We start from the raw sequence: 23373 nt of genomic DNA on the forward strand, positions 1-23373 counted from the left end.
CCCAAGGGTATGCTTTATAATCAGTTAGGGGATTCTCAATGCAGTAAGGTTAACAAGATTAACCATTAGACAGGCATGGTGTCAAAGGCCTGTAATCTAGAACCGTTAAAGTTATCACAAGACCCTATTTGAAAAACAAACTAAAACATAATGATTGGGTGCGTGTCTCAGGTAGTAGCATGCTTGCCTAATTAGCGTGAGATCCTGAGTCAAACCACAGTACCACAAAATGGAAGGAAGGAAGGGAGGGAGGAAAAGAGGGAGGGATGGAGGAAAGGGATAATATCTTAGGTACTAGATACAAATTCCTTTGATATACACAGATTAAACGTTTCATTTAACTTCCCTTTTCCAGCTGATGATACTTTTTACTGATTTATTGCAAGCTAAAAGACAAATATATGTATGAGTTTTATGTAATCTCAGAATTATGCCTCAATCTTAAAGTGATAAACAATTTTCCATCATTTAATTCTCTCATGTATAGAACTGTTCTATTCTCTGAATGAAAAAAGGAAGATGTCTTTAAAACTACCTGATACCATTCTCAGTCTGATAAATATTTTTTTTTAATTCTGTATTTCAGGCCCTGCTTGATACTCAGAATCTTCTGCGTGCACAAATCACAAATTTTACATTCAACCTGGGATTTTCAGGGAAATTTTACCATACAGGTAAGAAAAGAAGATTAACTGTACTCATAAGGGTCCTCTGGTCACTCTATTTAAAATTGTACAACCCTCTTACTCACACTTTCTTACATTCTTTACATCCTTCCCTGGTTTTTCTTCATGTCATTTAACTCCATTGAACTTAGTATTTTTAACCTTTAGAAAATGTTAATGGTTTGAAAGTTTATGGTACTATCTAATGCCTTTTTAATTGAACTATAATCTACATATATAAAATATGTAAGTAACAAATGTGATCTTCAGTGAATTTTCAGAAACTACATAGCTGTGCAACTCATAACAGATCAAGAAAGAGAACAGTTCCTGAATCCCTCCGCCTTGCACCTATTAACACTTGCTGGCTTCTGTTAAAGAATACCACTATCCTGACTTCTAACATCTTGTTAGTTTTGCCTGACTTGAGACAGGTGCTAAAGGATCCACCTGCACTCATATTTTTTGTTCATTATTTTGGTTTAATAAATACTGTTATGTATATGTTGTCATTCTTTCATTTTTCACTTCTGTGTATTATTTCATTGTTTGAATATACTAACATTTCTTTGTCCATTACACTCCAGTGTGGTTTGTTGGATTTCCAATGGCTTTTTGAATAGCCATTGTAAACATTTTTCTACTACCTTTCAGAGGACTTAAGTTTTCTTTTTTCTATTGGTTATCAGCCAGGAGTGGAATTGCTAGCATGGCATACATATGATAAACTTTAATAGAAAATGTCAACTAGCTTTCCAAACTGGTTTAACCAACTTATATCGCAATAGTCTGAGTGATACTCCTGTGGCTCTACAACCTGGCACTATTTCATCCTGTTTTTCTTTTTAATTTTAGTCTTTGTGGAAGGCATATAGAAATATCATTTGATGGTTTTAATGTGTATTTCTCTGAAAAATAGCAAATGAGTTTCTCTCAGAGGTTTCTTAGTTATTCTGGAGATTCTCTTTTGAAAAGCACTTTTTTTCTATTTTCTGGTTTTTATTTTTTATTTTATTTTATTTTATTGTTTTTACATTTACTTACCTGTATACGTTGTTTTGACCACCTCTTCTCTTCCCCAGCCTCCAAGCTGGTTTTTATTATTGATTTGTAGAAAGTCTTTATATATTCTTAATGAATGCTTTCTCAATTATATGTGTTGCAAATAGGTTCTCTCACTGCCTAGCTTTTCTTTTCTTTTTCCTATTGGTATTTTTGAACAAAATATTTCATTTTAATGTTGCCCAATTTATTATTTCTTTTCTTTATGGTCAACTTTTTGTGTCTTGCTTAAGAAATCTTTGCATATCATAGATCATGAAAATATTTTTCTACCCTCTTAAAATTTATAAATATGTGTTCCATCTGGAATATTTTTTGTGTATGTATCAGATACCTTCTCCTTAACGTAAAGTTATCCAGTTAGCACCAAGCATTAGAAAGGCTGTCCTTTCCCACTGCACTGTGGTGTCATCACAAATTAGATGAACATATCCATGTGGACTCTTGCTGGATTTCCTTTCCTGTTTGTTGGGTCTATTTGTGTCCATCACAATGTCTTATTTGCTGTAACTTCATAATTAATAATAATATCATGTCTTCAATAATAATTCCAATTTCGTTCATCTTCTTCAAGATTGACTTGACTATTCTTGGCCATTTCATTTTCATATAAATTTTAAGAATCAGCTTGCCAATATCTGAGAACAATTTTTGCAAGAATGTTGATTTAGATTGAATTAAACCTATAGATTAATTTGTAGAAATTGGCATTTTAAATGTTACATCTTCAAGTACTTGGATATATTTAGGTCTTCTTTAGTTACACTTATTAATTTGTTAGTATAATAGTGGTGTATTGTTTTTATTTAATTTTCCACTCTTTTGTTGATGGCATTTAAAAATACACTGATTTTGTGCATTGATGCTGTATCTAGTAACTTTGCTACATTTAGTTACTAATTATATAGTTTATCTATTCATTCTTTTACATGTTCTACCTATGCTATCATGTAATTTGTGAATACTGGCATTTTTATTTTTCCTTTGCTGACCTTATGAATTTTGTTTCTTTTTGTGGCTGATTGCACTGACTCTGGCTCAGATCTTGAGAAGTTTATTTTATTTTATTTTTGAAACATGTCTGGTTATATAGCCCAGGTTGGCCTGAAGTCATGAGTCTCCTGTCTCAGCTTCCCAAGTAATGGGATTAGAGGCTTATGCCACCATGCCTAGCCTCAGGTCAATTTTAAATAAAAGTGATGATGGTAATATCACTTATTCTTCACTTAGTGGGAAATCTTTCAATAGATTTCTTCTTGTTCTCAAGAGGAATCTTGCAATAAAATATTTTGTAACTACTCTATTATCTTAAGGACCCTCCCTTCCTTCCCTAGGCTACTCAGAGTTTCATTATGAGTGAGTGTTGAAGGGAGTTTGTTTTATAATTATTTCATTATCTCTTCTTATACTAAAATGGATTTCCCATGAAACCTTTATTATTGTAATAGCAGAAATTATAACAGTGTCTATTAAAAATGAATTAATGAACAAATGAGCTAGTGGTAGTAAGATCACCTTGAACTGTAAGTAGCTACATGGAACAAGACCACCATATGAAATTTGACCCTGCTGTGTTGCAAAAGAAAAAAATCACTCTAAAATATTAAGAATAATTTTCAAAACATAATCTGTTCAAATATATTTTATCTTATCTGAGGATAGCTGAATACAATAGTATTGAATGAATCAGGCAATATTTCAGAAGTTAAAAGAAAGATTACATATAGTTATATATCCTGTAATGACATAGTCTTCAGTCATTAAAAAGCAAATATTATCTTAAATGTAACTGATAAAGAAGGAGCTCTTGAGATTAGAACATGCTACAACTTGCATGAAAATAAAAGGGGATGGAATCTACGTAACTATGGGAAACTTATTTTAAAGTTTATAAAACTAAGAGTGGTTAAGTAATGTGGTCACTGTCACACAGCTATTAATACAGACACTGGATATCTATGCAAGGATTCATAATGAACTAGTTTTAGCGGGTATCGATGAAGAAGATAATTTGGGGATTGAGTATCAGAGATGAAAAGGAGTTACTTTCATGTATTACTTTTGTACTTCTTGTATTTTATGTCATCTGTACATGTGTAATCTAAACAAGTATGCAAATAATTTTTAAAACTGATATACTCAAACAAGTTTATCAAATAGTTTTCTATAACTTCAAATGCTTTTCAATTTTTAATTTTGTAATATGGACATGAATTATTTCATATTTATTTAATGGTCTTCTTCAAGGGTTTAATAAGTTTCCCTGGTGAGAATTCTACCTATATACAAAATCAATATAATTTTCATATGCACATTAGTAACTAATAGTAATTTCACTTTTAGATAGAAGTAATATTGCATTTCTGTAGTAAGTGAATTTCTGTTTGTTTCCATGGCAGTTAGAGAGTCATGAGACTTGGCTCAGGTATATTCATGTCACTTGATGTATAATACATACAATGTATATAGTCATACAACTACATGTCTTTGGTTATTGATTTGTTTTTGTTTTAAGAGTAACTTAATGTAAGAAATTCTAAAAGACTTAGTCCCCTGAATTACTTAGATTACTATATAAAATACATTTTTTCTATTTTTAAGGATTAACAATTGGGAATCTCATAATCATAATTTAACTTTTTCTAATGATCAAATAAGCTGCTGTTCTTATGGTAATCTCAATTATGAAAGCACAATTTGATAGCTATTGTAAAGTAATTCTAACTTTACTTAGAGTAAAGTTCTACTACCTTGGCATAGATACATGAAATGAGAACTTCCTCTTTATGTGTAGAAGTTCCATCATCTTTCTAGCAAAGTTAAACCCATCATACTACTAAATTTTATGATAGGGAGCCCCAAGAACTTAATAAAATAAAAGAGTGCCCTAAACATATACTATTTTCAATTGATTATTTTAATAATTATTTATTGATTATTTTATATTCTTTGACATTCTTTGAAGAAAAGAAAACTAACATGCAGATGAGGAATCATCAGGGCAAGATCAAGAACAAACAGAATATTTAGACTGTTTGAGAGATGGTGTGTTAGACTTTTCATCACTGTGACAAATACAAACACATGACACTGGCATGCTCCCAGTGACTTTCTTACTCCAAAACCTCCCAAAATCATGCCACAACTGGGGATCAAGCCTTTAACACATGAGTCTATGGGGACATTTCATATCAAACCATAACAGAGAGTCATTATAGGAAGAACCATAGGAACAAAATCAAGACAACCCAAACTCACCCAAGAAATACAAGGAAAAACTCCTGGCACCTGAGTTATCTTCCTGCCAAACACTGAATGCTAGAAAATGACTCCAGCTGTCCCTCTCCTTCATGTTTATCTCTTAAAGACTTGACCTTTTTTTTTTTTACTTAAGTATGTCCCACAGCCTTACAATAAAAGTGCTCTCTCTGTATAAGCCAGAGAAAATGGAACACAGGGAGAAGCTAAGGTTAAGTTTGAAGGTTCTTGGTATCTGTATACTATGAAAGCTTCTAGAAAGCTGTAGCTGGTGTTGTCTGGGACTAGAAAAAAATAATTTTTGAGTGGGAAGAGATAAAAAATTTAATTGTCAGTCTTTCCAAATTAGTTATTATAAAATTTAATTGAAGTACATGGTCTTCCATTCTAAATGAATAATTCTTTTTACTATTAAAAAAATACCTTTTTAAAAATTAATTCTTAAGGACAGAGAAAAGCAGTAGTGTCACAATAGTTAAGACTTTATTCCAGGAGAAACCTTTATCTTCTTTGATTAATTTTAACTTTTGAAGAGTTAATGCATTTTTGTGAGAAGTACATGAAAATAAAAATCAGACTTCCCTACTAATGAGCAATAACCATATTCATATACATTTCCTATACCTTTCCATTGACTACTAGGAATATTCCCTTGTTTTCTATATAAAAACAAACTTAGAAGGGCCCCAGGTCAGAGAGTTAGTTAGGTACCAAAAATAAGACTATTTTAACACTAAACTAATCAGAACCCATTTTTTGATATTTTTTATTGTTGCGATGGGTTGGGGGTACATTGTGGCATTTACAAAAGTTCTTACAATAGAACCCAATTCTTATGCACAAGAGAAATTGAACTTTTGCAATTTAATTGGCAGTCCTCTAGTAGGGAAGCCAAACGGCAAAAGATTCTAGTTAGTAAGGCTGGTGTATTTCACTAAATTACTAAGAAATAAGAGTTGTCTGGAAGGTTTAATGACATCACGGATTAACTAACAACATGAAAGAGCAGTGTGATAATGAATTAGTAAATATCAAACTTATATCTAGACTACATTTGGTCAGCAAATGATAGCTAAAGACACTGAATTTAAAGTTGCTAATCTAAACGAAATTCAGGTCTTTCAGCTCTTATGAAATAACTTAGGATAAGTTATTTCATCTCTCTAAAGACCAATTTCCTTAACCTATACAAGGAAGTTAGTAGTGGCCTTTACTTCTTAAGGTGTTGCAATAATTAAATGAAAGATGAAAAACTCTTGACCAAGGTAAAATCTCAGTAATGGTTTTAAAGATAATAATACCACAGAAGGAAATAATGCAGGTAAAATACCACTGTTGTTTAAACATACATATAATAAAATAAATTAAACATTGCAATAAATTTATGAGGTTTAAGTATATTTTTTACAACTTAAGGAATTTGATCTCTGGTTTTTCTGTCTTCCCCCAGTTCTGACAAAGGAGGCAAGGACAATCCAACCATGAGCATTTCAACTTTTTTTATCATAGTGTTTAAAGTAATAAGCAACAGACATTTGTTCACAAGATAATAATTCTGATTTCAAACATCCCTGAAGTAGAATTAAAGAAAATAAGATTAATTAGAGCTATTAAGAAAAAAGGAAAGACATAAATTATGCCTACCATGAATTAAGATAAATCTGACAGAAGGCAGACATCATTTTCCTACCTCCCGGATGATTCCAATGCATAAATGTTTTTATTGCAGATTTCATTGTGATAGTCAAAAAAGGGTAACACATACTTGAGCTATCTTCCTAAAGAACCCTGAGATCAGTTGTTCTGTCATGATAAACTCTGAACAAAGTCTATTTAGAAAATGAATGAAGGAGAAATTAGTGGATAGATGCAGGGAAGGATAGGAGTTATATATGACAAGGAATCAAGCTTAGGAGCAGAAGCATGGGAGACTTTTCATAAACTAGTGAATTTCAGATCACTTTATCACAATCTCATTGCTGGGGAGGTGGAAGTCAGGAATGAATTGACTACTGGGAAATGCCAAGAGACTTCTGCCTATTTTCAGTGTGAAAACTGCAACAAATAACTGACTTAAATGATATCGTGTGCTGAGGGACACAAATGAATCATGAAATTATTTTGTTGTGACTGCACATACAACCATGTCAAAATGATTTACTACTGAGACTCTCACACTCCTTTTGGCAGGCATATTCTCATGATTACATTTGCTACTTGCCCCCATTCTCTCCAAACTACAAATTGTACAAAGATGCTAAAAGTTAAGAGTGCTGATGTTCCTGGGAATGGTTACATATTTCCATCTCCACAATGATGTTTATATCCATGTTGAACATTTTTAGAATGTTTGTCCTTTCTCTGGTTGCTCCCTAACAGATTTTCCTTTGCTTCATTTTATGTTCAAAAGCTCAACTATATGTAAGATAATATAAATGGTGTCTTATAAATACCACATATGATATCATAGCATGTATGATATGTACATATTTCAATATAGACAGATAGATGATGATGATAATAGACAGATAGATAGATAGACAGATGTAATCTCAATTAACTGAATAATAATTTTCCCCTGCAGGAACTCAAGAGGAAGATGAAGGAGATGACTGTCTGTTGGGGTCTGTGGATGAATTCTGGTGGTTTCCGCACATGTGGAGTCACATGCAGCCCCACCTCTTCCATAATGAGTCATCTTTGGTGGAGCAGATGTTTCTCAACAAAAAGTTTGCCTTAGTAAGTACCTTACTTTGACTACTGCATTGAAGTAGCCTATATTGACTAGAGAAATAACAAGGTTTTCATATTAAAAACTTCCTTGAGACTTTGGCATATTGGCCCTCTCTAAGCAGCTTTTCTCTCTGATCATTAAGAAGATCTTGGGATTGCAGTCTTTCAGTTTGAGGCTCGTGAGCATGTATTGGGTGCTTATCACCATGTTAATGCTTTAAGGGGTCTAATTTTAAGAGACACTTCACAAGATGCAAAACTGTTACTGTAACACTATGGACAGAGCTCATAAGACTTATCTACTGTCCAGAAAGAGCTTCCTACTGCACTAGGAAGGCAGAATATACACATTGATCAAATCTCCAACAAAATGAGATAGTCCATGATTTAGTGTCAAACTGTAAATACAAAACTCTTAGTTCAGAGAAAGAAGTGTCATTGGGAGTGGTAAGGGATGAGTTCTTGTGGAAATGCCATTGGGTACATCCTGAAATACCAGTAAAATTTATGTGTTGGGATAAACTGGAGTGAAATAAGACTAAAGTAAAATACCAGGAAAGAGACCATAAAGTGGTCACAAGACAATGAAGACTCCATCTAGGAAATGAAAAGATATTCCAAACATACATGTTATATGGATAGAACATTTGGTTGGCTTAAGTAAGGCATATTGTTTATACTGAAGGGTTTATGATTTGGACCAGGGGAATTCACAGTAAAAGTTTTAAGTTTGAGTAGTTCACCTTTGTGGTACTATAATCAAAGTTATACAAGAAGGTATTAGAATTCATAAACTCTATTGTTCTTTCTTAAAGACATAAAAAATCAGGAGTTCATGCTTGTTTTTTAACTTTAATCTACTCCCCAAAATAAACATTTTAGAGGGCATCCTTGTTATGGATTGATATCTTGTACAAAAAGTAAGAATAGGGTTTGTCTAAACTTATATCATGAAACAAATTACAAGCTCCTATAAGATGAAGAGTCACCTTTTTTCCAAAAAACTAAAGATAGTAAATAGCATATAAAATTGGGCAATTTGCAATAGGACTAAAAATTCTATCTCAGTACAGCAAGCATTGATTCTGTTATCTGCAGAAGTTTAACACTGCTGATTTTAAAAATATTAATCACCAAGTGATGATGTGGAGATTACTTGTGAAGTTGCTAAGTAAATCCGTAACGAAAAAGAGAAAGGAATTTGTGAGGGAAGAAAATATGTAAATATAGTGAGAGAAGGCAGGAAGGTTTGTTATTTTTGTTGCTGTTTTGGTAGCCTTCAAAAATAGTTTATCAGAGCAAGTTTGATAAAAAGACAAGTCATTCACTGTTTTATCCCTTACAACTCAAACAGTATTTAGAAAAATAGATGTTCTATTATCATGTGAGTGAGTCAATGGATGCCAATATTGTGTTCATATTTAAAATTTTTAATACTTGAGAGCAAATATGGTAAGAATATGAGTTACATGTTTTTTTTACAATTTCATCATAAACTGAAAGAATAATTCTAAATCAAAATCTGAATTGATTTGATCTGATAATCTTATAATCTGATAATTCTTATCCTCCTAATTCAAGTGCAAGCAGAGATTGCTTAGGAATGTCATTTCTAACTATATGATGACAAACCAGATTATGGTGCTTGAGGCAGCAGAGAACAGTCATGGAGGATGAAGATCCTCATCTTCAGAAATAAGACTAAATGTATCTTTAATGTTTAATCAAATATAAATCAATGGATTTTTTATTGGTCAAGGGAAGATAGATAAGGAAGAAAGACTGAGTCCTGGATTAGCTAGTCCCCAGCCATTACAACATAAAAGAGAATGTATACGTAAAGCATTTAGAGCAGCAGTTAGCACATAACTTTCAGTAGATGGCAGCTGTTATTTTTATTATCGTTATATTTAATATCATAAAACTATCATCTTCAATTTTTGCCTGGGCTCTTGAGTTGTTTAAAGTAACTGGTAATAGGGACAGAATCTGTACGTTTAAAAGTTTGTTTTGTATTGATATGATTTCCTTAATGTGAATTTTATACAATTTATAAACATGCATTAGCTAAGACTTACTTACCATTAAGGCATTAGAGCTCCAAATTGCATTGCAGCTAAATTTAAAGGTCTAATAAGAAAAGACCAATTGTTTAAGTTTCTCTATATTTTGTGTTAGTTCCTTCATTTCTCACAATATTTCTGTATTATTTCCTATATTTCTTTATAGGTATAATTATTTTTCCTTTATGTATGAGAATCACAGAAATATAGTAACTACTTTGTGACAGAATTAAAACCAGAAATTCAAGTCTTGTGATTCTACATAAACTGTGCCACTTGGGTTTCCCCACTAGCCTCTTGGACCCAATTCACAGGTTTAAGTGTAGATTTCCCTACTTATTGGTAATCCTGGCAATATAAGAGAAATGGAGAATTTGAGGTAGAAGTTACAGAGCAACTTTTCCCTTGGATTTCTAGAGTAACTTTCCACATGATTGAATATTATTTACCAGTTGATATAGAAACTACTCCAATTCAGCTGAAACTATTCTGGAGGAAACCCTTCGCTGTTACATTCCTAAATTAGTTTATATCCTGCTTTTCTCCATCAGATTGGAGGCTCTCGATTTTTAAATGAACATAAATGTTTCCCAATGAAAGAACATTCAAAGAAGCATTGGGCTGCCCTCAGAACAAATAGGTGTTCAAACCAAGGATGAAGGTCATGGATGCAATATTCAAATGGGTGATTGAGTTAAAGAATGTTTAAAGTCTCCTTCCAACTAAGAATCTGAGACTATGATCTGAAACTCTAGGCCCTACTTTCACTATCTATAGCCAAACACCTGTCATTTTCATTGAGTATTGAAAATTACTTCTGACCTATTATCCTCTTGCACAATGTGGTCACATGCAACTCACAGAGGAATTTGATGCCCATTTAATTTAGCTTTCAAAGCTCTGTCTAATAACTTAGTATGGAACATTAAACAAATTGCTTAAGCAAACTTGCATTTGATGATTGCAACTATCAAAGGGAATGCAGCTTTAGAGTTTGATTTTTTCTAAAAAAAACTTAGTTATCAAATAAGTACTAGCTCCAGAATTGAACTGAAATTTTAAATGGAGACTTTTTTTGAAAGGTACCATCTCTGAAGTAAAGATTAATTTTACATTGATAACTGAACTACCACACTGTCTGAAGTATCTACTGCACAGCTTCAAAAATAAGAGAAGGTAGCCCTAGAAAAGTAAAATTATCAATAAAAAATACTCTCAGTTGAAGAATTGTACCTAAATTTTGGCAAATCTAGTAGTTTAATTTTTAATGATAAAATAATTAATAGAGTTTTTTTTAGAATTCTTTGTCAGTATCAGATAATATTTAACATTCTTTCAGATAATATTATAAAAATTTTTAATAGTGTAACAAGTTCCTGAAAACATGAAGTCATACTGTGGATTGTAGTTTTGATTGCATTATCATCATTTTTCAAATAATGGCTCTTTTTCTCCTTCTTTTCCAAGTTTAGCAGATGTCTATGGCCAATTATATAACATTTTAGATTGGTAAGCACATTAACTTTTCCAATATGGAAATAAAGATTATAGTACCAAAATATAATTTAAAATATATTGAAAGACTTGATGATTTAAGAAATATGTGATAATCTTTCAATTAGTTTGCTTGCTAGTAGAGAAGCAATAAATCCTATCATTTTTATTTCAGTGGAGCATTTTATTAAAAGGCACACTATACTTTCATTTTATTAATATTGAATACAGAGTGTAATTTTAGTGGTCTTAATAGAAGTGGAGAGTACCAACCAGGATGCAGAGTCCACTCAGAGCTGGTAGACACTTCCAGAGTAATCTAGGCAGCACAATTTAAGAAAGACACTGGCCATTACACAGTGCAGGATGGCCAAAGTCTATATAAAATTTACTTCATAAAATGAATGGCTTCACAAAATGAAGGGCAAGAGATAAGATAGGAGACTAAAGGATATATTATCAAGTTTAATATTCAACTTAAGAGGGCTGGTATGTTCATGCTAGCTATTTACAATGTAAAATGTGACAATACTATCTCTAATGCCACTATCACTGTATACCCTCCCCCAAGATGTCCCAAACTTTTCAGCTACTCAGCAACGAAATGAACCTGGCCCACAAACTGTCTCCAGTCTTCAACCCTCATCTGCCAGCAGTTGTGACTAGTCAATAGTATAACATGCTGATTGGTAACTATTTTGAGTATGGCTAATATAATCAGCAATCTTAGGATTTAGAAAGAACTAGAATCAGTGTAATCATGAAGGAAATCACAAAAGAGCAGCAAATTAAATTTAAATAAGCTTCTAGGAAGAATGATACTTGACATCTAGTAGGTATTCAATAAATGATTATTAGATGAAAATAAATAAATATTTCTTCAAGCTCTTAAAATTCTATTCATTATGATCTTAAAATGCACTTTTTTGTTATCATTTGGATGATCCAACAGGCAGGAAATGACTAACATTGAAAAGATGGTTTGCTATTGGCAGTTCCCCAGAGAAAGAGGCATGTAGTATTATGTAGGGCTACCTGGAGAGGCACTGGAGTTGGTCAGGAGGCAGAGGAAACAAGGCAAAAATGTGGTTTCTGGAGGGAAGGGAAGGCAAATGCAGGGAAAGCAGCTTAAGGTCAGCTACTTTGAATGCTTTCAATGGGCTCTGAGGTGTCTTAGTTGCCTGGTCCATGACCCTGGGGTGATTAGAGCAGGGAAATAATTGGTGGCTGAGGTAGAAGCTCTGGATTGGTTGATTTGCATTTGAAGAGTGTGCAGTCAGGCAAGAAGACTATGTTATCTCCAAGAAGTAGCTAGAGCAAGAATCTCTCCAGGATCAGTAGGTCCCGGATATCAAATCAGCAGAAAATAAAAAGACATGATTGATACATTTAAAGATGCTTCACTCCAGGTTTTGTATCTTGAAGCAACTGATTTTCAAACTTCTCATCATCCCAGTTGCCATACTTGTACCATTTGTAACTTGTCCTTCTTCCCAATATATGTTGCGCCAATGAAGTCTGATGGTCTTAGGAGAGCAGAAAACAGCAAAATACTTTTTATTTTCATTTGTACTTTACTTCCACTAATGTAGCCAAATATCACATTAAATTTTTAAGCCATTGCATCATAACTGTGCCTGCCAGATCTCTGACAATGAGCTCTTTATTAAGCCTTCTGGTATTAATTTTTTTGTTCAATTGATTTTGCTAACTAAATGCAAGTCTTGAGATTACAACTGTCACTTTATTGTTTCATATTTGTTCTATATTCAGTGTTACAGTATGTAAATATCCCAATAAAGATTGTTATATAACAGTCTTTATATATTTGCTAGCTCTGTGTCCTTCCTATTTTTTATGATTTTTGCATTTTTATCATTATTGGTAAAACTGAGCATATCATGGTTAGAGATTTGTAGAGGGCAACAGTCTTTATTCCAAATTAATATAGATCCAGTAATCACCATTATTTCAAAATAGTTGCTATATCAACTGCAAATTTGTTTAATTCAACTAATATCCATAAGGATAACACAAAATGTCACAGGGAGCCTTTATAAAATCAGGAATGAAGATGTGCATGACATTTTTCTGATACCACTTTAGAACTATTTTAAAAGGAATGTTTAGGGGCTGGGCATGATGACTCACACCTGCAATCTCAGCTACTTAGGAAGCAAAGATCAAGAACATCATGATTGAGGCCAACCTGGGCAAAAAGTTAGCAAGACCTCCCCACAACCACTAATCACCTGGGCCAGGTGTGGTGCCCAGTTTATGTAATCCCAGGCACCTGGAGACATAGATAGGAGGATCATGGTCCAGGCTGGCCTGGGCAAAAGGTGAAAGGCCCTATGTAAAAAGTAACTTAAGCAAAAAAGAAAAAAAAGAGGGCTGGGGTATGACTCAAGTGGTAGAGCACCTGCCAAGCAAGCACAAGGCTCTGAGTTCAAACCCCACTACTGCCCCCCAAATAAAGGAAGAAAATGATAAGGTAATAAATATAATAGTTCCTCAAAGTTATTGCTGTCTTCTTTATTACTTCTCAATCAGTTCTTTAGCAATCTTAAGTTTTATGGGTTTGACTTTAGGCTCATTGATTTACAGACTCCAGAATCCTATCATTCTTCTCTTTTTATGTTGTTTTTTTTTTTAAAGTTTGGCATATTTTCAACTCATGAATCTTCTTATTTGCTTTCTTTACGATTAATGAAAGTATTTTCATATCAAACCTACATGCTTAGCAGGGCATGGTCACTCAGACTTGTAAACCCAGTCACTTGGGAGGTGGAGAGGAACACAATTTGAGGCCAGCCTAGGCAAAAAGTTAGCTAGACCCCATCTCAAACAATAAGACAGCATAGTGGCCACACCTGTCATTCCAGCCATGCATGGAACAATCGTGATCCAGGCCAGCCCAAGCAAAAGCCTGGAAATTTTAAAATAATTTGTAATTACTTTGGTTTATATCATTACCTCTTCATCTAATTTTATGCTTAACTCATCATAAATATCTTGTTTTTCTTTGATAAAGTAGAAGTAGAATAGGTAAGCAGATATTCTACTGTTTTACTCTATCATCAAAGTATTTCAAATCTCCCCCTTCACTTGTGTGAATATGGCAAATTTATTTCCAGCTGATCAGAGATATTTTCAGTTAGCAATTTCTGGAAAATTAATTTGTTCTGGTATTTATTCTCCTAAGCATTCCCTTATATTATCAGTTACTTGTTTTCTCCTTTTTTCAAATAATTGTAATCTTTAGAAGAAATTACTTCTTTTAGCTGCATTCCACTTATTAGTAGCAATTGTTTTACAACTATTTGTTTGCCAAAATATTTTAAAATCTATGTTCCTAAATTGAAAGATCATGTCTAATTGTTTTCAGAATTAGATTTTTGTTGTTGTTGTTGGCACTGGGGTTTGAATTTAGGCTCTCATGCTTACTAGGTAGGTGCTCTACCACATCAGCCACTCTGCCAATCCCAGAATTAAGTATTTTTTAAGTATTTTGAACTCTAAGGTGACACTGTCGTCTCCTCCCCAGAGTGCTAATGCTTCCACATAGATGATAAAATTCCACAACGTTAGAATGGAGTGATAAGGATGGAGACAAGCAAGGAACAATAGGGAAAAGCAGACAAACTGTATTACTCAAAAGTAATCAGTGGATGTGGGTTTGAAGTAGATTCGGTGGGGCTTTTTATTTGACAGAGAATGAGGAAGCAAAAGGGAACAGGTCAAAAGTAACATTGAGAAGGCAGGCAGAATGCCTCAACTGGTAGAGCACCTGCCTAGCATGAGGCCCTAAGTTCAAACCTCAATACTGCCCCCAAAAATTAATTAGTTAATAACACTGAGGCCTGAGTCTAACTTGTTCTATCTGTGCATACTTATTTCAAACTTTGGAAACATGAACTGCTGCTTTTTCTTTAAAATCTCTGCATTTCACCTATGTAAAAACACCCTTCCCCCACCTTTATCTACAGTGGCACAGAATTTCTTCTCATCTTGATACATTACTAGATTTTTGAAAGTGCTTTTAATTATCACCAAGGACTTAGAATCCTTTTCTTTATAAATTTTTCTTCATATTGCCCTGTTATTTATTCTATGGGAAGATTTCATAGAAATTCCTAACAAGATACTGTAGAAAAGTATTCCTCAATTCCTTTCCCTTTTTCCTCAAACAGAAATGCTACATTTCATCTCGAGCCTCATGTTTCTGGTGACTTAAACTGGTTTTGTAAAAAGAGAGATAAATTTAACAAATGTGCTATATGAAAATAGTCCCTTGCTGCCCAAATTTATGTGGACATGAAGTGAATTAAAAGCCTTCATGAATCCTCCTATAAATTCTTACTTGTGGGCTGGAGTCAGTGCGGGGCTGGGGGAAGGTCTATTTCCAGAGCCATGTGTGCTGCTCCTGAATTTTGATTGTTCTTTCCATCTTTACATTTACCTAAAATGGAGGGGCCATTTGTTTTCTGAGAAGTGGTTATGAACACAGCAGAGATGTAAGTTGTGGCACAGGAGAAATAAGAGTAGATCCTGTACAGGTGCTAATCTTGGGTCAACTTCGAATTTTCATGTCACCCATTCCATGTTCCCAGTCATTCCATGATTTCTATCACTTCTTTCTTTTTATCATTTTATATTCCTTATTAAAAATCTTCACCCCCACTTCACTTGCAAATGTTTCATCCCACACCTGGATCACAATAGCAGCCTCCAGACTCATCTCCCTAGTTCCCCATTCTTTCCCTTGAATTTATGATCAGATCGGGGAATGTTGTAAAGCTCAAAATTCTATAATTCTGTCTTCCTTACTTGCAATAGAAACTTGCATTTCAATAAGCAAGATTCTTGCCTCTCCTACGAAAGTATAGAAAGAGAAATTGTGGAATTCTAAGTATTAGACATTGTGTTTACTTCTTTCCACACATCCTTAGAGTACTTATGTAATTTTCCTAAGATTGAATAGCCAGTGGAGGCTGGACAAGGGATTTATTCCTGTAAGTCAAGCTCCATCACCCATATCACCACCATAGTTGGTCTATTTGAAAGCCTCTATCCTATTGCTACCAATTGCTGTTAAACAAACCTCATAAGAATGATATTACTTCTCTAACATGGTACACTTTAAGACAAATTCAGGGTATTATAGTACGACATTTTATAATGTTTTTATCTTAAATAACTATGTGTGATTTATATAATTTCTTGTGTTTGTACAAGCACCACCTCAAGCATTACTATCCTGGTGATTATTACACATACTGGAGGGTAAGCAATGGTTATAACAAACAAACATCATCACCAATATTTCCATTCTCTCAGGAATATCAAACTTCAATTCACATTAGTGCTATGCAGACTTACAGATTCCTTGTTTAATCAACCTTGTATATTTTCAGAAAGATGAAATGTGTATCAAAGTACTCTGAGAATTTGAGGCTGCCACTAGATTGTTTACAGCTTTATTAACTCTGAGAGACCCCAAAGGCCCAAATAAAATTCATTGCTTCAAATTCTAAGAAAGCTACACAAGTAAACCCGCTAATTCCCCCACTGTGTCTCCAGATAGTTTTCAGTTATGTCACCATGCTATAAAAAGTAAATCTTCATAAATTTCTTTTTTGCTTTTCTCTTCTTGTGTTTACTTGAATAAATCCTAGCAATTCAAAACACAATCAACTTAGCCTGTGCAAAGTACAAGTGTTTACATCATTCTTTTGAGTATTCTCAAAAAGTGCATCCGTTAGTGGTGTGTTTACTTATGAGGCACTTGACAAATATATGATGGCTCTTCAAAATTTCTGAAGCGAACTCTCAGAGAAGAAAACACCATGCCCTGTTAAATGGAAACGGACCTAACATAAATTACATAGTTATTAGGGAAGAGTGGGAGCAAATCTGTCACTTCACCCCAAATAACTTTTATCTGACAAGTGAAAATGAAGGTCAAAGCAGAGTGTATGCACATTTTGTGACTCTTTTCAGTATTACTACTGAATTCTTAGCTTAACTCTTGTTTCTGGAATGTGCTCATGCATTTGCTTATTAAATACCATTCAAACTCATTCAAGAATTCAACCACTCACTTGCAGGAGTATTTGAAAGGGAATATCAGGTCTCAAGGAAGGGTTTTTGCAGATATCATTTCTATAGCTTTATCAAATGTATGGTATACTAGGGATGTTCATTACCTCCCATTTTATACATAATGTTTATTACTTTTGCCAGAAGAATTTTGTACTGTGAATAAAAGCTTTTTTAGATAAATTTAATCATAATAGTATATCTTTTAGGAACATTCACCCTTAAATAAGAATTATGAGTTGTTTGATCCAAAAGTATGGTGGAAGTATTCTAGGTTTACTTTTATTTACATATTTTATTTGTTGTTTCAAAGGGAGAGACAATAATGGTAACTGAGTGAAAGAACATTCAATGACACAACTACTATCTTGTTTTTGGTATATCTTTCTTTGTCTACAATATTTGAAATAATTATTTACATTACCCCTGCTTGGTAAGTGAGAAACTAGAAACTTGATGAAGTTACACAACCTGTCCAAGATCCTATGATCTGTGAAGTGCAGCACTTTGATTGAGTCCAACACTCCTGAACTCTGCTTTCTTCCTGCTGCTGAGCTATTCTCTAACTCTAGGACACCTGATGCACTGATTATTTAGTTGTCATGGACTTGGCTATCTTTGAATATAGAAAGAATGAGATTCTTTTTTCATTATATAATTAATTGAAGATTATACACTCAGAAATAAGTAACTTCAGAAGATAAGGTCTCAGTTCTGTTTTACAAGTTACCATAATGCTATTCTATTTCACAAGAGCACATTATTAATACCTTTGTCCAAAGACTTTGTTACTGTAAGCATGCTTCATATTAACCAAACTGTAAGACAAAGAGCATTTCCTTACTGAGGCTTCTGGAACCATATGAATATATCACCAACCAGGGAAGTTCAAAGCTCAGTTAAGCCTCAAATTCAGGAGGGTTTTGTTTTGGTTTTGCAAATTTGAACTCGGAGCTTTGCACTTGCTAAGAAGGTGCTCTACTGCTTGAGCTGTATGCCCATCCTTTTTTGCTCTGGTTATTTTGGAGATAGTGTCTTGATTTTTGTGAGGTATATGTTACTACACTCAACTTTTTTTCCATCACGATGGGCCCTTCAGACTTTGTTCCCTGGGCTACCCTGGAACCATGACCTCAGCCTCCCACATAGCTTAGGATGACAGGTGCACACCACTGCTTCCAGCTGCTGATTGTGATAGTATCTTGCTAACTTTTTGCCGGGGCTGGCCTCAAACTATGATCCTCCTGATCTCAGCCCCCCAAGCAGCCAGGATTATATATACAAGCCACTGAGTTCATAACAAAGGTGTGACTGATTGACTCATTGGCTATGTGATTGAAATCATTCTCTAGCTCTTCTTTCCTCAGAGGTCAGACTGATATCACTTCCTCGATACCCCAACTGTCTAATTACACGGTTGGTCTTTCTGATGTGACCAAATCTCATCCTAAGTCCTCTTGTTAGTATAAAAACACATATGGTCGCACAGGCTTATCACTAATAACAAAGACGTTCCTGTTACTTGGGAAATTCCAAGGATTTAAGGTTTCTTTCTAGGACCAGGAATGAGGAAGAGCAACTGAATTCTTTATTACACAATAACTGCCAAGAGAAGATGATTTTAAACCCTTAAACTAAATGTATTAAAAATAACATGACCGTTACAGAAGGCTTTTTCACATACCAACCAAAAGACAGAAATTTACAGTATGAATTTAAAAGCGTCACATAAGAAAACTGAGAGATATTCGGTAACCAAATCTACAAATATTAGCCAATTTTTTTATCAAGTCACTATCACATTTTAGGAGGTTATTACTTCCTTAAATATGTAGAAAGAAAACTGCACCTATTAGTTTCAGATTAAGTCATAGATTATAAATAGTATATTCAGATTTGGCAGCTGAATATGAGATTATTTCCAAAACTACAAAGATAATATCAAAGAAACATAGAACCTTATCTTTTAATTTATTTTTGACATAGGATCTCACTATGTATCAGACTGTCCTTGATCTCAGGATCCTTCTACCTCAGGGTCCAGAGTACTAGATTACAGGCATCTACCTCTATTCCTGGCTTAAAACAGAATTTTAAATCTGAACCTTAGTGATTACTTCTATAATTCCTTTATTTCACAATTGAAAGAAAAAAATCCAATTCTTTTGCTACTTATATCTTTCAGGATTTTAAATTTCATACTATACCAGACATCCCATTATTTGTCACAAGAATTATTCTATTTTTTTTTCATTTTTCTTTTATTATTCATATGTGCATACAAGGCTTGGTTCATTTCTCCCCCCTGCCCCCACCCCCTCCCTTACCACCCATTCCGCCCCCTCCCTCTCCCCCCCCAATACCCAGCAGAAACTATTTTGCCCTTATTTCTAATTTTGTTGTAGAGAGAGTAGAAGCAATAATAGGAAGGAACAAGGGTTTTTGCTGGTTGAGATAAGGATAGCTATACAGGGCATTGACTCACATTGATTTCCTGTGCATGGGTGTTACCTTCTAGGTTAATTCCTTTTGATCTAACCTTTTCTCTAGTACCTGTTCCCCTTTTTCTATTGGCCTCAGTTGCTTTAAGGTATCTGCTTTAGTTTTTCTGCGTTAAGGGCAACAAATGCTAGCTAGTTTTTTAGGTGTCTTACCTATCCTCACCCCTTCCTTGTGTTCTCTCGCTTTTATCATGTGCTCATAGTCCAATCCCCTTGTTGTGTTTGCCCTTGATCTAATGTCCACATATGAGGGAGAAAATATGATTTTTGGTCTTTTGAGCCAGGCTAACCTCACTCAGAATGATGTTCTCCAATTCCATCCATTTACCAGCGAATGATAACATTTCGTTCTTCATGGCTGCATAGAATTCCATTGTGTATAGATACCACATTTTCTTAATCCATTCGTCAGTGGTGGGGCATCTTGGCTGTTTCCATAACTTGGCTATTGTGAATAGTGTCGCAATAAACATGGGTGTGCAGGAGCCTCTGGAGTAACCTGTGTCACAGTCTTTTGGGTATATCCCCAAGAGTGGTATTACTGGATCAAATGGTAGATCCATGTCTAGCTTTTTAAGTAGCCTCCAAATTTTTTTCCAGAGTGGTTGTACTAGTCTACATTCCCACCAACAGTGTAAGAGGGTTCCTTTTTCCCCGTATCCTCGCCAACACCTGTTGTTGTTGGTGTTGCTGATGATGGCTATTCTAACAGGGGTGAGGTGGAATCTTAGCGTGGTTTTAATTTGCATTTCCTTTATTGCTAGAGATGGTGAGCATTTTTTCATGTGTTTTCTGGCCATTTGAATTTCTTCTTTTGAGAAAGTTCTGTTTAGTTCACGTGCCCATTTCTTTATTGGTTCATTAGTTTTGGGAGAATTTAGTTTTTTAAGTTCCCTATATATTCTGGTTATCAGTCCTTTGTCTGATGTATAGTTGGCAAATATTTTCTCCCACTCTGTGGGTGTTCTCTTCAGTTTAGAGACCATTTCTTTTGATGAACAGAAGCTTTTTAGTTTTATGAGGTCCCATTTATCTATGCTATCTCTTAGTTGCTGTGCTGCTGGGGTTTCATTGAGAAAGTTCTTACCTATACCTACTAACTCCACAGTATTTCCTACTCTTTCCTGTATCAATTTAAGAGTTTGTGGTCTGATATTAAGATCCTTGATCCATTTTGAGTTAATCTTGGTATAGGGTGATATACATGGATCTAGTTTCAGTTTTTTGCAGACTGCTAACCAGTTTTCCCAGTAGTTTTTGTTGAAGAGGCTGCTATTTCTCCATCATATATTTTTAGCTCCTTTGTCAAAGATAAGTTGGTTATAGTTGTGTGGCTTCATATCTGGGTCCTCTATTCGGTTCCACTGGTCTTCATGTATGTTTTTGTGCCAGTACCATGCTGTTTTTATTGTTATTGCTTTGTAACTATCTCCACTCCTATTCAACATAGTACTGGAATTCCTAGCCAGAGCAATTAGGCAAGAAGAAGGAATAAAAGGAATACAAATAGGTAAAGAAACTGTCAAAATATCCCTATTTGCAGATGACATGATCCTATACCTTAAAGACCCAAAAAACTCTACTCAGAAGCTTCTAGACATCATCAATAGCTATAGCAAAGTAGCAGGATATAAAATCAACATAGAAAAATCATTAGCATTTCTATACACTAACAATGAGCAAACGGAAAAAGAATGTATAAAAACAATTCCATTTACAATAGCCTCAAAAAAAATCAAATACCTAGGTGTAAACCTAACAAAAGATGTGAAAGAACTCTACAAGGAAAACTATACACTTCTGAAGAAAGAGATTGAGGAAGACTATAGAAAGTGGAGAGATCTCCCATGCTCATGGATTCGTAGAATCAACATAGTAAAAATGTCTATACTCCCAAAAGTAATCTACATTTTTAATGCAATTCCCATCAAAATTCCAATGACATTCATTAAAGAGATTGAAAAATCTACTGTGAAATTTATATGGAAACACAAGAGGCCACGAATAGCCAAGGCAATACTCAGTCAAAAGAAGAATGCAGGAGTTATCACAATACCTGACTTCAAACTATATTACAAAGCAATAACAACAAGAATTATTCTAATATTTAACAGTCTTAGCATGTAAACTGTTAGCAAACCTTAATTCTCTAGCCTGGAGATAAATCCTGGCTTTCCTGGTTTTATGCTAGGTTTTGTTGAGTTTACTTTCCATGATCCACCTGGCCAGCAGTCACTGCCTTTCCTCACTTCTCCTCAGTCATAGTTGCTACTCCAGGACTCCACCCCCAGGTGCCAGAGGCCCCACAGGTTCTCATGAGCTGAAATTTTTGTATGGGCCATCAGTTTTATATTAGGAAAACAAATTGCCTTTACAAGTTTTAAAATGCTTCTCATATTCAAGGAAATAGTTTCATAAACTTGTTTTCTTTGTATATATTATATATGTATTGTGTGTATATATATATATACACAACATATATTCATTTATAAATATGTGACAAATATGTGTATGTGTGTGAATACACCTTTTTTGTTAAAAGGTTCTAATCTCATTTTTCTGAATATGCTCTTATCATCTGGAAAAAATGTCTTAAATAGCCTCAGTTCTTAAAGAAGCCACTTAAAAAGTCAAAGCAAACAAGTTTCCTTTTTCTAGCAACAACTTCAAAATACCAAACGTAAATAGAGAAAAGCTTTATCTTAAACTCATATAAATTGTAAATGTAATTTCCGAATACTGTGGAATAGTTAACCAAAGCATGAACTTTCATATACTGAGAAAATGGGACATTCCAACCAAAATGAAATACACAAAAGCATTTAGAAGTATTGCTAAATTATGTTGTAATGAAGCTTTACATTTTTTTCTCTGTAGATTGCAGAATATCCGTTTAACTTGGTATCATTGTGGGGGTTTTAATTACATTAGTTTTCATACTTGCCAATCTGTGAAATATGGAAAGAAGCAATGGGTCTTCTAGTCATTAATGAGAATTAAAAAGTTTCTTCTGTTTGAAAAGATTGAGCTAGAGATAAACATTAAAAGTAAAATACCATTCTTAATTACTAGCAAGAGTTTAGGTAAATAAATACAATTAAAGATAGTAATAAACAATGATTTCCTCAGTGATGGCATTAATTGTGTTGCTCAAATACCTGAATGCTAATTTTTTTCTTTTCTCTTTGAGTTTTTAGGGGAATTTTTCTAAGGGCTACAGCATTGCTTTTTGCTTATTCAATTGTATTGTCTCCACAGTGTCTACTTGGAAATGATAATTTAGTAAAATCTCATAATTTCATATTTTATACAGTGCAATTAAGTATAAAATTTCAAGATAATAGATATGTCTGTGTGGCACTGAAATAATAATTTTAACTGAAGCCTCAAACATTTTCTTGAGTATTACTTATATAGGTATTAAAACTTCCCTGTGAGTTGCCACACATCTGCTAACTGGTAACTTCCCTGAGAAAATTGAGAAAGTAAGAATTT

The 23373-nt window shown here is 33.9% G+C and overlaps 1 pseudogene; it reads left to right on the forward strand.

Annotated features, from left to right (window-relative positions):
- Nucleotides 1-587: 587 nt before the first annotated feature.
- The window catches only part of LOC141410915 (bifunctional heparan sulfate N-deacetylase/N-sulfotransferase 3-like), a 118586-nt pseudogene continuing 95800 nt past the window's right edge, over nt 588-23373 (forward strand).

This window comes from Castor canadensis, chromosome 9 (assembly GCF_047511655.1).
Source record: "Castor canadensis chromosome 9, mCasCan1.hap1v2, whole genome shotgun sequence".
Taxonomy (NCBI): domain Eukaryota; kingdom Metazoa; phylum Chordata; class Mammalia; order Rodentia; family Castoridae; genus Castor; species Castor canadensis.